We start from the raw sequence: 7,749 nt of genomic DNA, 5'->3' as shown, positions 1-7,749 counted from the left end.
AGGGCCTTGGCAGGGCCGAGGAGGTGCTGTCTGCAGGATGGCATCCACCAAAGCAGGGAGAAGGAAGGCAGCAAAAACGAAGGGGTTGAGCCTCCCATCAGAGAGGGACTGCAAGGGTGCTGTTGAAATCCCTCCCCTGGGCCCCGCTGAGTGTGGAGAGCGGCACACTTGGTTTTGACCTTGAGCGCCCCTTCTAGGCAAAAGCAGCGCAGGGTCTGGGGAGGGTGACCTGGGTAAATAGGAGGGTCTTGGGTTTGGGTAAATCGCTGGGAGAGTCTCCGGACCTCCTCCCTCAACGCCCACCCGCGGTGCGGGCACAGGGCAGGGGGTGGCCCCGGGTGCCGCTGTGGCTGGTGCGGTCTTGTCCGCTATCTCCCAGCTGGAATCGCTGAGGGTGATGCCACCGGGAGAGAGACGAACTTCGAGGCCAGAGTGTGCCCTCCTTGAGGACTTTGGGGGAAAGGGCGATGGGGGCTGTGCCAGCCAGTACCCTGGCTGCCCCAGGGCTCCAAGCACCCCACTGCCCCCAGTTCCTGATGAAGTCCTGGGCCCCCGCCTCCCGGAGCTTTCTAGTTCCATCTCAGTCAGGTGCTCATTTTCCAAACCCGGCGGAAGTGCCCCCAGGAGCGCAGAGACAGCGGTTCCTTAATGGCAAGTCGGCCGGTTGGCGCCACCCTGAGCGCACTTTTGCAGAGCGCTTCCTTCTGGGACGTCTGGGATGGATTGCGAGAGGCCCTGGTCCGGTGAGGAGCCTGACCCAGGGAAATCTCTTTCTGCCCTTTCTTACTAGGCAAGGTACAGGCTGGAGGTGAGTCGTGTTGATTAGAAACTGCACAATGGGCTGGTGGCCACAGGAGGCCCAGGGGATGAAGTCACCAGTGGTGTGGCTTCCCAGATAGCAATGTTGGTGAACACATAGCAAAAGGAAGTAGACCAAATCAATCCGATCTGGGGACTTGTCTTCATCTGTAAATAGTAATAATTAGCACATTGAACTCTTATTATGTGCTGGGCACTGTTCCGCTAAGCATTGTTCTAATGCATCTCGTGCATGTTCTAAACATGCCTTATCTAATTTCATAACATTATTCCTGATTTTACAGATAAAGAATCTGAGCCACTAAGAGATGACATCACTTGGCCAAGGTCACACAGCTTCTGGGGTCAGTGCTCTGTTTCGCCTTTGTGAAGAAGTGGGAACATGCATTGCACTTTTCTGAAGGAAAAACTAGTTGATGTCAGGAATTCTTTCAAGAAAGCAAATTTCAGGGCCGTTGCTGAGATCACCACCCATTCAGCAAATGTCCCAAACACTGAATGGTCTTCTGTGTCAAAGCACTTGGCATAACTGCTGTTCACCATGATGACCTGCAACCACCCAAGAAAGGTTAATTCATGTTTTCCAGCTCTGTTTAATTAGGTGGGGGAGCAAGTAACAAGCTTTGAAAAGATCTCCATCAAAACCAAATTAACAAAGTTAAACACTTAAAGGAATTAACCCCCCTCTTTGAAAATCTTGGCTACTCTGGTAACTCATTCTAGAGGATGCTTAGTTTTAAACATTGTCCCCTCTGGAGGGGCTCTGCTCTGATGTCACCAGTGTTGTGTTGCATCTGCGGGAACAGGAACAAACAGTGTCTCTCCACTATCTCCCCGACAAGGACTTCCAGAAGATGGCGGGACCACGTGGTGAAGTTCACTTTCTTCCACCCATCTCAGTCTGAAATTCCCCAAAAGCTCGGAGCCCTCTGATGCAGCCGGCTGTTTCCCCAGCAGTTGCTCTGGCATCTTGCCCCCTTTACACAAAGCAATCACTGTTGCAGAAAATGAGGGTCCTGTGACCATTTGGCACCATCCACTGCCTGGCATTTGTGTGGGAGAAGGAACTTTTTCTCCCTGACAATAGATTCTGATCACAAACCAGGCCCCTTTCAGAGAAACAGCTTCCACAGAATGACTTTGCCTAGAGGTAAGAACTAAGTGGTAGAACAGAAATGATTTCCTGCGGTAGCCTGTTCACGTCACTGAGACATGAGTGAGGGCTGGGAAGGCCCCATACAGCTTTCCACCTCCCACCCTGACGGCTATCAACTCTCACCCAAGGTGTTCTCCCTTAACTCTGGTCCTCTCCTAGAATTTGTTTCAAACCATGGCATATCTGGTCCCTGGCCACTGTGATGGGCATCCTGTAGTTAGTGGTCTAGGATTCCAGCCTTACCTCTAAACGCAGGTGTAATGATCCTTTCTTACAGGTAGCATTTCCCTGGGTTACTTTACTAAGAAATTAACATTAGTATAATACCATTAACTAAACTACAGATTTTCTTTGGATTTCCCCAGTTTTCCCACTAATGTCTTTTTTCTGTTCCAGGATACCATATTGCATTTAGTTGTCAAGTCTCTTCTGATCTGTGAAAGTTTCTCAGTTGTTCCTTATTTTTCATGACCTTGACACTTTCAGGTGTTTTACTGAATGTCCCTCAATTTGGATTTGTCTGAGTTTTTCTCATGATTAGACCAGGGTTATGGATTTTCTGGAAGAATACCACAGAGGTGAACTGCCCTTGCTTTTCACACCTTATCAGATGGTACATGACACCAACATGACTAATCAGTGGTGAGGTTAACCTTGATCACATGGGTAAGGTGGCTTTGCCAGTTTTCTCCACTGTAAACTTACTGTTTTTCCCCTTCTAGACTCTACTTATTGGAAGTGAATCACCATGTCCAGCCCACTTTCAAAGGGAGGGATATGAAGCTCCACTCCTCTGAGGAGGAAGAATCCACATATAAAGAAGATTTGTCTCTTCTCCATGACTTAGTTATTCAATTATTTATTTATATCAGCATGGACTCATGGATATTTATTTTATTCTTTGAGTTATAACCAATGCTTTCTCAAATTGTTGCAGCTTTGGTCATTGGGAATTTTCAGGTTGGCTCATGTGTCCTTTTGATGTATCCCCCATTTTTTTCCATTTCTTTACTTTCTGGTACTATAAGACGCTCCAGGCTCGCCATGTATTTTCCCTGCTCCAGCCCTAGAATCAGTTCTTTCTCTGAGGAGCCCTTTTACTGGAGAATGGTATTTAGAAACCAAGTTCTGAGCTCCTGGTGTGCTTTTTGCTAGTGGAGTGTCATTGCTTCTACACCCTCTCTGTGGACAGAGCTAGGAAATATATATATGTATACTTACCCATGTATATGCACATATCTGTATTTATTTCAGTATCTGTCTATCTGCATATATACGTAAATAAAAATGACTTCATACTGATATCTCCAACTCTGATCCAGCACTGCAGGATTCATTCTAGCATTCCCTCTCTCTTCATTGTCACTTCTTTCTCTGACAGTAAGAAACCTGGCTCCCATTGTCTGTATATTATATAGTTATTTGTTCAACCCTATTATACATGTAGTTTCAGAATTGCTAACCCATATCTCTATGAAAAACAAAATTTTGACTAGAATACTGTGTTTTTGTAGAGTTGTTTTTGTCTTTAGCCTTGTGGATTCCAGTCAAAACATCATTTTTCAAAGTTACTGAGGTCAGTTCTTTTTTTCCCTTCTTGATCTCATCTTAATATTCTCAAAGCATTTCCACATCTGGCTTCACCTTTGATCGTATCATTACTGTTGTGTGAGAGAGGACGAAACCATGACATGTGGAGGTTGGATTGGTTGCCTCTGGTCACGTGATCAGTTGGGTCCATGATTAGAACTTGGTACTTTGGGCTATGCTGGACCACACTACTTTCCCTGGAGCTGCTGTTTGCAGGATGGGCCTGGGCCGCAAAGACAGCTGTTACATGGGATGTCTGGTCAAATGAGAAGGTCAAGTATGGCTGAGCCACTTGTCCTTTTGTTGATCAGGCAGAGTTGTCAGGTGTCAGGGGAAAGGAAGCTTAGAGATCTCATGGCTCAAACTACTTCCCTGACAGATGGGGAAACTGAGACCTAGAGGGGTGATGTGACTTGTCCGAGATGAACCTGCTGGTGAGAGACATAAGTGGGAACAGGAGCCAAGACTCTGCATTGTCATATCTGTGCTTTTCTCATCACTCTGTGAGAAGAGGTCTTCAGAAAAAAGCCCTTTGAAATTGTTTAAACAGCGTTGGGAGAATTCACCACTGTTTCCTGAATAGAGAGGTAGATCCAGGAAGATTCCTTCATACCTTGTGCCTCCAGAAATAGGGGGAGGGTTGGTTAACAAATGACTGGAGGGTCTGGAAATTTGATCCTTACATGTCACACAGTAGTGACTACATCTAAAAGTGGCAATTTGAGGGATCTTGTAAATTCCAGAGCTACCATTTTTTATTAGAGTCATATCCTCTCTTAATTGTCATCTGCTTAGTACCTAAAATGCTGAGGAGAGTAGTGTCTGTCCTGCCCAGGTCATGAGGTTATTTTAAGGTTCCTTACCTAACTGGAAGGAAGGAATCAAACCTTTTTCTTTTCTTTACTGACTGCTGATTTCCTAGTCTCCAGCACAGTACATGGAACACAGTAGGAATTTAATAAATATTTATTAAATGAGTGAATGATCATACGCAATGCTTCAGGTAAAATACCTTGTTATCTCTAAAGCACTATACAGACGTGAGGGAATGTTAATGGCATTAACTAACGCTCTGACCTTGGGGAAGTTGCTCAACCTCTCTGGACATCGGGTCCCCATTTGCAATACAAGATGCTCCAGGCTCATCTTGTATTTTGAATTAAACTAGATGATCTCTAAGGTCACTTTCAGATCTGTAATTCTGTAATTTCTGTGTTCACTGTTACTATAAAGAGTATTGTGAGATCTCCAGCTTGCTTTGTGATACCAAAGTATCACATACTGTCATGGGCTACAGCAAGGATGACAAGTTGATTTCTTTTCTTGTGTGAATCCCATTCGATTGGTAGTGGCTGCCTGGAATGCAATGTTGAGAAAGACTCTGGAGGTCCGTGATATAGCATTATAATGATTGATTAGTGATGTCTGTCATGGGCACAAAATATAAAGCAGTAGCAAGCATGTCAAATATCTGCCATCTCCAATCTGATGTTCAAAACAACTGCCCTGGGATTTCTGGGAGAAATGCTATTTTTCTTTGATTTTGCATGATAATGGAGAGACCACTTGGGTGAGGCCAGGGTTTCCTAGAGGTAAACCCAGAGCTCTACAGACTTATAGTACATCACCCTTCTGCCTTTCATTGCCTTTCCTTTTTATTTATTAGGCAAATAAAGAAAATTGTCATGGTTGACTAATTCATTGTTGAGAAGTGAAATACAGACTCAAGAGTCTCTACCACCCTGAGACTCAGACAGCTGTATGGTCTCTGTTCTTGAGGAAAATGAGAACGTAGAATGACATAAAAATTCTACACATAAACATAAACCCATTCACCCAGTAAGTATGTGTTGAACACCTACAATGTGCCAGGCAGGCCCAGGTAACACATTATGCTGAAAACACAGATGATTTTTCCAGGAATAAGGCATTTCCCCCTTCTCTTATTTCCTTAAGAGTGGTGGCCAAACCATTGACTGGTCACTATGTGTGGGTCCATGAGGTTTCTGAATGTAACTCTTATTTCCCCCAGTCTACCCTAGTGATGAGGAAATAAGTTTTGGGTCTGACTCCCAGAATTCCTGAAGGAAATATACAAATAAGGCCCCTTAACTCTCCCATTGCACACGGGGGGACCCTAGCCAGCCAAGGAGGGATCTTCACAGCCCTCAGGTACCATTCTGTTGCTCAATGTGCTTTTGAAATGCAAGGATGCTGTGAACTTGAGGATGTTCCCATTCTTCCCTGCCTACATGGAAGTGTGGAGAGGCCTCTGCATCTTGGCTTGGGGGTCGTGTGTATTGATCTCCACCTGTCATCATTTCATGGCTGTGCAGAAATGCATCACATGGAGGAGCGACATGGCAATCCCTTGCCTATCTTCTCCCTCCGGGGTGGTCCGGGTTTGCTGCGGCAACATCGGCTTCTAGTTACCCTCCCTCAAGTTTGGTCTTTCTCTGCTGTCCGGGAAGTTCCTGAAAAGGCTGCATTAACTGAGTGAGTGATTACTTCAAGACTTGAAATAGCTTTTTTCCTGTCCCAGATATGACACAGTCACTTCCCCAGTAGAGCCATCACTCCAAGAGGAACAGGATGTCCTTGTAACGGAGCCAAGAGGGTCACATGATCAGACAGTCGGGGGCCTCCTGGGACCTTGTTTCCCCTTAAGCTGCTGGCCAGGACTTGTCCACAAAAGCCTCTCTGCGACAGACCCTGGCAAGCCATCCTGAACCTATCCTCTTATAGGGTTTCAGTCCAGAGCATTTCTCTAGGGAATAAGTGTTTGATGAACGAACGCTAGAAGGGTGATAGGGAAGAATCCCTGTGGAGCGTCTTTGGTGGCCACATGGAAATAAAGCCAGAATGCATGTGTTTCTGCACTAGAAGAATTGGGGAACCCCAATTACCTGGTATCCTTGTCCCCCATGGCACCCTTCAAGGAGACCATAAAGTTTGGACAGGCAGCCGAACTTGCTGATTGGGGAATTCTTGGCTTAGTCTGGAGCCGGCTGGAGTAGAGAGTGGGAAGCAGAGGGAGGAAAGGGTTACCTTAGAATTCAGGATCAGGCAGAAGAGAAAAGGCATTTATGAAGGTTGACCCCCAACCCTAAACCCAGCTCCAGACCCCAGACCTCGCAGACACATGGTCAAGTTTTATTGGGAAGTCACCAGCCACTCCAGGGGAAAATATGATTTAGGCAGCTGTGCAGGAGCAGGGGTGGGGGAGCTGAGAAAGGTCTTCAAGAGGCCCAAAAAGGGGAAAATTAGCTGAGTCAGAAGCCCACAAGAGGAACCTGAACTAGAGGAACTTGGTCTGTAGGGTCAGAGGCAGCCTCACGTTGGGAGAGAGACTTGGGTTTTTGCTTTTATTTTTTTTTAATCTTGAATTTCTGGTGCCATAAAAATCTTTAAGAGACACAAAGTGATTTCATATTTATTTAGTGAAACCTTCTAATCAACTAAAAGTCACCTTTGGGGTGAATGGGAAAATCCCCAGTCAGACCAGGAAGAAGTTCCAGAATGCCAGGAACCTGAGCAGATTTTCCAGGGCCACCTGGTCTTGTTGCTAAACCCCATCTCTTCCCTCCAAGAGTGAAATAGTAGATAAATCCAAAAGCTCCAGGGCTTTTGACCTCTAGAAGAATTGAGGCTGGCCATCAGCCAGGAGAGGTCACATAACTTTGATTACTGCCTGGGACATGGGGAAAGCCACTGGGTCACACAACCGACATCGGTATTGCACTGATCAGAGCACACAGTTGCAGACAACAGAGTTCACTCTAGCTGGTTTAAGCAGGAAGGAGTTTATTTGGGGACATTGGGAAGCTCGTAGAATTGTCAGAAGGGCTGGAGGAGCAGGTTTTAAGCTGAAGCTCTAGGAACAGCTCCTGGAACCACCCTGCAGGATTGGGTTGGTAGAGAGCGGCTGCCACTGCCAACCACGGATCCATGCTTGCCTCTGCTGCAGGCAGGGCGCAGCCACTGCACCTCCACTCCCAGAAACCTCCCAGAAGTATGCCCACACCCCTCCTATTTCCTCAGCTGATTTCCAAATCAAAGTCTCTTGTGGGTGCATCTAAGTGACAAAATCTAAGCCACATGTCTGTACCCAGGAAGGTGAGAAATGTCTACACACACACACACTCAATGTAAATATCCTTAAAATGTGGAGAGATTACGCAAAG

Source organism: Eschrichtius robustus, chromosome 1, assembly GCF_028021215.1.
Source record: "Eschrichtius robustus isolate mEscRob2 chromosome 1, mEscRob2.pri, whole genome shotgun sequence".
In the NCBI taxonomy this organism is placed as follows: Eukaryota; Metazoa; Chordata; class Mammalia; order Artiodactyla; family Eschrichtiidae; genus Eschrichtius; species Eschrichtius robustus.
The sequence above is the reverse complement of the archived record's forward strand: the minus strand, read 5'-3'. Positions refer to the sequence as shown.